At 39.1% G+C, this 6,786-nt stretch overlaps 1 long non-coding RNA gene across 1 annotated transcript; it reads left to right on the forward strand.

The window, feature by feature from the left end:
• Positions 1-3,475: 3,475 nt before the first annotated feature.
• LOC134335830 (uncharacterized) lies at positions 3,476-6,506 on the forward strand. Its single transcript, XR_010015656.1, has 4 exons — positions 3,476-3,535; positions 5,703-5,766; positions 5,921-5,958; positions 6,422-6,506. It is a non-coding gene; the product is annotated as an uncharacterized LOC134335830 (long non-coding RNA).
• Positions 6,507-6,786: the final 280 nt, after the last annotated feature.

The following is a 6,786-nucleotide window of genomic DNA, read 5'->3' on the forward strand; positions in this document are numbered from 1 at the left end:
GTAACACCTGACCACCCTTGCTTTCTACTTTAATGTAGCTAGCTACTAAAAATGTAAAGTAAAACTTGTGAATATCACTTCACTGTTACACTGGTGAATCACACTGCTTCGTGCGGTTATTTAAGAGGCTTATAAAAGAAAAAAAAAAGAAAAATGTAAGAGGCTTCCAGTCTAGTGACGTCAATTCAGTGCGCAGTAGCATTAGCTTATATTTAGCAATATTTTTAGAGGATCCAGTGATAATAGACAGAAGAATCTCCATAAAACAAAACGTAACAGCTCTGGAACATTTTTTATGACTACAGGATGCGAGAGAGGCAATTTGCGAAATCTTCGTTCATTTTTCCCATTCAAAATTTCTGTTAGACCCGGGTTACCAAATATGGGCATAACAACATGGCGTGTACTACAATATGACGACACGACTTCGGTGGTCTATAGGTTAGTAAACATATGTTGCAATTCATGCTGAATTTATTTTGAAAGTCAGTGCAGAGATGATAAAATAGGACTAATATGATCAAACTTTTTAGTTCTAGTTAGCACTCAAGCTGTTGGATTTTGAACCAGCTGGAGCTTGTTTTTGGATCTACCAAAGCCTCCAGTCAAAAGAACAATGCATTAATCTAAACTTGAGATTAGAAATGCTTAATTCAGTTTTTAAACATCATTAACGGAGAGTATACTAGTTACTTTATAGATAATGCACAGATGAAAGCAAGCAACTCTAGTATCAACAAAACTCTACTAATGTGTGCATCAAATGGGGTTTATAAGTTGTTTATAACTGAGCTGGGAGTCCCATAGAAGTTTTAGCACCAGGTTAAACAACTTATCCCTCATGACCCTGGGTCAGACAAGTGATACCTTTGTTTTGACAGAGTTAAGTAAAATAAAGTTATGTGAAATCTCTTTATGGACGTCTTTAATGTCATTTACACAATGCTTATCCTACTATTGATGTCATTAGGCTTGGCTGATAACTGTGTGTTGGCAATGGGAATTGATGCTGTGTTTATGAGGTTCCAACACTGACCCCTGTGCAACACCATACTTTTGTAGTTCCTGAGCATTTATTATTTACATAAACAAATGGACAGCAGTCAGATAGGATGTAAACCAAAAAACACCTTTAACACCAACTATATATTTATCCAGTAAAAATATTATCTATAGATAGATCAAGATTAGGTTATTTTAAAAGGGGTTTAATAGCCTCACATTTAATCAATTTATGTACATGTCCAAGGCTAAGGGATGTATTTATTAAGGAAAGCAGGGTTCTACAATGGCAGGGAGTAAATGTTTAAGTAAGCAGGTTGGAAAAGGGCCAAGTATACATGACAGTGATTTTGATGATAAAATCAATGCAGTTAGTGCCATTTGGAAGACTGAATGAAAGGAATATATTTGGATAGCATTGTTGGATAAGTCACTATTATTACTCAGGCTGCTCCAAATCGAATTGCTGCTTAACAGGGCAAGGTGGCACACTTTGAATTTGCATAGATGAATTTGGATATGCCACAGGGCAGGTCAGCACTAATGCTGCTTAGAGTGTATTGCGGATTAATGCTTATTGATTATTTTCTGCATTTAGCAGACGCCTTTATCCAAAGCTACTTACAGTACAGTTACAGTATACAGTTTGAGCAATTGAGGGTTAAGGGCCTTGCTCAAGGCCCCAACAGTTGCAACCTGGCAGAGGTGAGGCTTGAACCAGCAACCCTCTGATTACTAGTCCAGTACCTTAACCACTAGGCTACAGCTGCCATATTAGAAAATCATCATTAATAAAGTTGCTCATGGATTATTCTTATGATTCTCTAATAAAGCAAAAATTTTGCTTTTATAAGGGTTATATGTCTATACTTAGTTAAGGCATCTTTCCATGCTATCTTATACACTTTCAATGTAGTGTGCCACCATTTGCACTCTTGCTCAAGGGCCCAACAGCAGCAACCTGGCAGAGGTGGGGCTTGAACCAGCGACCTTCTGATTACTAGTCCAGTACCTTATCCACTAGTCAACTTTATTTATACAGCGCTTTTTACAGTAGACATTGTCTCAAAGCAACTTTACAAAATCCAGGACCAACAGATACAAAAACCTCTGTTGAGCAAGCCGAGGGCGACTGTGGCAAGGAAAAACTCCCTGAAAATTACAGGAAGAAACCTTGAGAGGAACCAGACTCAGCAGGGCCCATCCTTCTTGGGTGGTCTGGAGGATACTTTAAATAAATAGTATTTACACAAATCATACAAACACAGAATTAAATGAACTGAAAGTTATAACTGGCAATAAATAAATATATAAATAATAATAATAGAGTTGTTATTCGGTCTAGTCTTCAATAAAGTCTGTAGTGAGTTCTTGTCATTCTTGGTGCAATTACTCCAGATCCGTCACATCCGGCAGGAGCAGCATCGTTGGCACTGCAGTCTCGACTTCAATCCTTAACCTCGGCGGGTAAACAGGTTTCCATCAGAATGCCCTCGGGGTAATGTACAATGCTAGTTGAGTAAAACAGTTTTACAGTGAGTTTTAGACTCCGGCAGCCCTAATTATTACAGCATAACTAAAAGGGAGAGTGAGCAGGTAACAAGGTCATGAAGGCTTTCATAGGACCATCAGCGTCCACCTCCCCTACCCAAACCTGAGTGATCGGACAAGAGAGGCAGAACGACAGCAACCCAACATCCCTGATCACCACAAGTTTCTATGACCAAGAACCCCCAAGCTCTGCACCTTTGTCTATACCAGGGGTCCTCAAACTTTTTAACCAAAGGGCCAGATTACTGTTCTTCAGTGTTTCAGGGGGCCGGACTGCAGGTGAAATAGTAAACACACCCAAAAAAGCTATTTACTATGTATACTGGATGTATTGTCTGTGCTTTGTATAATTGTAGTTCATAATGATAAGGCAGAAATGTTATTTATTTTAATAATTTCCATTATCCTTCCTCGTACAGTGTTTCCTTAAAAAAATCAGTGTGAACTGTGAGCCTACTTTTGCCTGACGAGAGTAAGCATCAGGTTCCATATTTGTTACTGCCAGTCATAATAGCTAATAAATGTTGATCAGTGAGTCTGGATCTGACTCAGACTCAAACTCAGCTTTATTGTCATTCAAAACCATGTACATGATTAGAACGAAATGCACTTACTCAGGTCTCGGTGTGTGTAAACATAATAATATATAAAATATAAATAGCAAGAAAACCAAGTTAAGTAAAAAGAAAACTTAGGACTTAAAAAGACTAGAAGAAATAACAAAGATAGGAATTTTATATATTTACATTTACATTCAAGTATTGCACAGGAACTACAGCAGCTTTATGTGGATCTAAAGTGCATGATTCGGACTATATCAGCAGAAAAAGGCAGCACCAGGTCACAGGTGTTTAAGGTAACTGGTGAATAGACAGTACATGAGATGTGGAGCAATTTAGCAGTCTGACTGCATCCGGTTGGAGATTTAAGGTGTTTCAACTTCGAAAAAGTCTGCTCACAGATGCAGATGCTCCCGAAAACGGTAGTTACTTTGAGTGCATGTTTTATTGAGATCGGGGAGCTCACAATGGAAAGAGAAGCATAAAAATTAAACAATGTGCTTGAGTTTTGATTTTGGATGCATAAATGCGTTGATCTCCGGGAGCAGATCGTTAAAACATTTCAAAACTCGCCCCGACTCAGTAAAGCACATCTTCAGCTCAGACAATAATTCCTGAAACTGCCTGTAGTTAAGAGCATTAGCTTTAATGAAATTAACACAGGACACGAGGATTTTCAAAACGAAATCCCACTTAACTGCTTCGCAACACAGTTCAGTGGCTGCGGTCACTCATCTCTCTATTGATGCGCCAATTACTCCCCTCATGCTTGGAGCGCCACCCATTGGATCGCTGGTGTATAATCTACTGAGACTCCATGTGGCCATTTTTTGTTTCCTCTGTTATTTTTTTCCCCGCGGGCCGTAGTTTGATGACCCCTGGTCTATACTAATCAAAAGCCTGAGAAAATAAATATGTTTTCAGTCTAGACTTAAACATTGAGACTGTGTCCGAATCCCGAACAGAGGCAGGAAGATTATTCCAAAGTTGTGGAGCTTTGTAAGAAAATGCTCTTCCACCAGCCGTGATCTTTTTAATTCTAGGAACTGTAAGTAACCCTGCATCTTGTGAGCGAAGTGGACGCGCTGGGTTGTAGTGATTAATAAGTTCACTCAGATACTGTGGAGCCAGACCATGTAGCGCTTTATAGGTTAGTAAAAGTATTTTGTAATCAATGCGGAATTTAACTGGCAGCCAGTGAAGAGATGATAGAACAGGACTGATATGATCAAATTTTCTAGTTCTAGTTAGCACTCGAGCTGCTGCATTTTGAACTAACTGGAGTTTGTGTATGGATCTACCAGAGCATCCAGTTAGACGAGCATTACAATAATCTAAACGAGAAGTTATAAACGCATGGATCATTTTTTCGGCATCATTAACAGATAGTATATTTCTTATTTTAGAAATATTACGCAAATGATAGAAAGCAACTCTAGTAATATTATTGACGTGTGTATCAAAGGAAAGATCTGAATCTATTGTGACACCTAAGTTTTTTACATCTGGGCTGGGAGTAACAGAGAAAGTGTTTAGGTTTAGCACCAGGTTAGACAACTTGTCTCTTGCAGCTTTAGAGCCAACAAGTAAAACCTCTGTTTTATCTGAATTAAGTAAAAGAAAATTACACGACATCCAGTTTTTTATGTCGTTTACACAATCTTCTATCTTACTGATTGTGTCAGTATCATTTGGTTTGGCTGATATATACAGCTGTGTGTCATCTGCATAGCAGTGAAAATTTATGCCATGTTTATGAATAATTTCACCTAGTGGAAGCATATAGAGTGTAAATAATAGCGGTCCCAGTACCGACCCCTGTGGAACACCACACTTTACTTTTGTAGTTTCCGAGCATTTATTATTTACATAAACAAATTGAGAGCGGTCAGTCAAATATGATTTGAACCAAGAGAGTGCGAGTCCTTTAACACCTACTGTATTTTCTAGCCTATCCAGTAAAATGTTATGATCGACCGTATCAAACGCTGCACTAAGATCTAATAGAACAAGAAAAGAGACACATCCATTATCAGAAGACATTAACAACTCGTTAACTACTCTAATTAATGCGGTTTCGGTACTATGGTTAGGTCTAAATCCAGATTGAAATTTTTCATGAATACAATTTTCATTCAAATAAAAGAATAACTGTTTGGAAACTACTTTTTCTAATATCTTAGAGACAAAAGGAAGGTTTGAAATTGGCCTATAATTAGATAGTACATGTGGATCAAGATTAGGTTTTTTAATCAGGGGTTTAATAATGGCACTTTTAAACAATTTAGGTACATACCCAAGGCTAAGGGATGCATTGATTAATGTAAGCAGGGGCTCTACAATAGCTGGGAGTAGATCTTTAAGTAAACGAGTTGGAACAGGATCGAGTATACATGATGATGACTTCGATGATTTAATCAACGCAGTTAGTTCATTTTGGGAGATTGGATTAAAGGAATTTAGTTGAATTACCTTGTTACTATTATCATCACTATTCTCACCAATGCTGCTCAGAGTGAGTTCATACTTAACATTGGCAGGTGACACACTCTGACTCTGAAGTCGTATTTTTTCTATCTTATCTGTTAGGGTTTCGGCGACGTCTGGTGAACGAAGGTCTGCTTCCCAGCATCGTCGGCATTACAGAACACCAGTAACCAACCCTTAAGTGCCTACTTAGCTAATTAGTGCTGACAGCCTGCAGCTGAGCCTGCTCTATTTAAGCAGCATCAGTCTGCCTGCAGGTTGTCGCACCTTTGGTTTTTTTGGTTGGCATTGGTTGTGTTAACATTGCACTGTTTTTTCAGGGATAAGACGGTACCCCGGGCGTCACAAGGACGGTCGGGTGAGTAAGTCGCAAGGCTGAGGTAGTCAGGGCTTTTATTTTTCCATAGGGACAGTTGGTGCGATTGTTACGCAGCCCACGTGCTGCTTTTGTTTTTGAAAGCGCTGTTTTCCGTCATGCAGTGTTAGCAGGCGGCTAACGGCTAATTCCAAGCTGTCTTTGTAGGCAGCTTTCTTACCGCTAAAGCCAGGGCATTCTCTAGTGCCGGAGTAGTAAAGCGCTTAGAGCGCTCGCCTTGAGTCTTGGCGATCCGGGTTAGAATCTGCCCTGAGCGTGTAATTAGATTTTTCGAACTCTTGTTGAGCTGCTGTATCACCTTAGGAGCGCCTTATCTGTGCTCCTGCTCTGTTTGTGTGTAACTGCTGGTTAGAGCAGTGGTAGGCTCGCTCGCTGCGGAGCCTGCGACCTGTGTTCGAGGCTCGCACCTTTGATTTGCTGTTTTTTCATTTCTGTTGTTTCCTAGGTTCCAGTGAGTCAACACCACCCGGCGGCCAGATTGGAACTTCTCCGATTCTCTTTTGTTTCTCGTTTGGGTTTTTTAATTATATTGTGTTTTTTTTTTTTTCTGTTAATAAATATAGTTGCTAAAGCAACTTTAACTCTGCATATTGGGTCTGACTCCTTTCATTCTAACATTATCATTAAAGAATTTTAAAAAATCATCGCTGGTACAGTCGGGTGGTATATTAGATTCAGTTTCATTGACGTTTTTAGTTAATTTGGACCCTGTCTCGAAAAGGAATCTAGGATTGTTCTTATTTTTCTCTATTAGGGACGAATAATATAAAGATTTAGCTTTTATAAGGGCATGTTTATACTCAGAGCATC

This window comes from Trichomycterus rosablanca, chromosome 22 (genome assembly GCF_030014385.1).
Source record: "Trichomycterus rosablanca isolate fTriRos1 chromosome 22, fTriRos1.hap1, whole genome shotgun sequence".
Classification (NCBI taxonomy): Eukaryota; Metazoa; Chordata; class Actinopteri; order Siluriformes; family Trichomycteridae; genus Trichomycterus; species Trichomycterus rosablanca.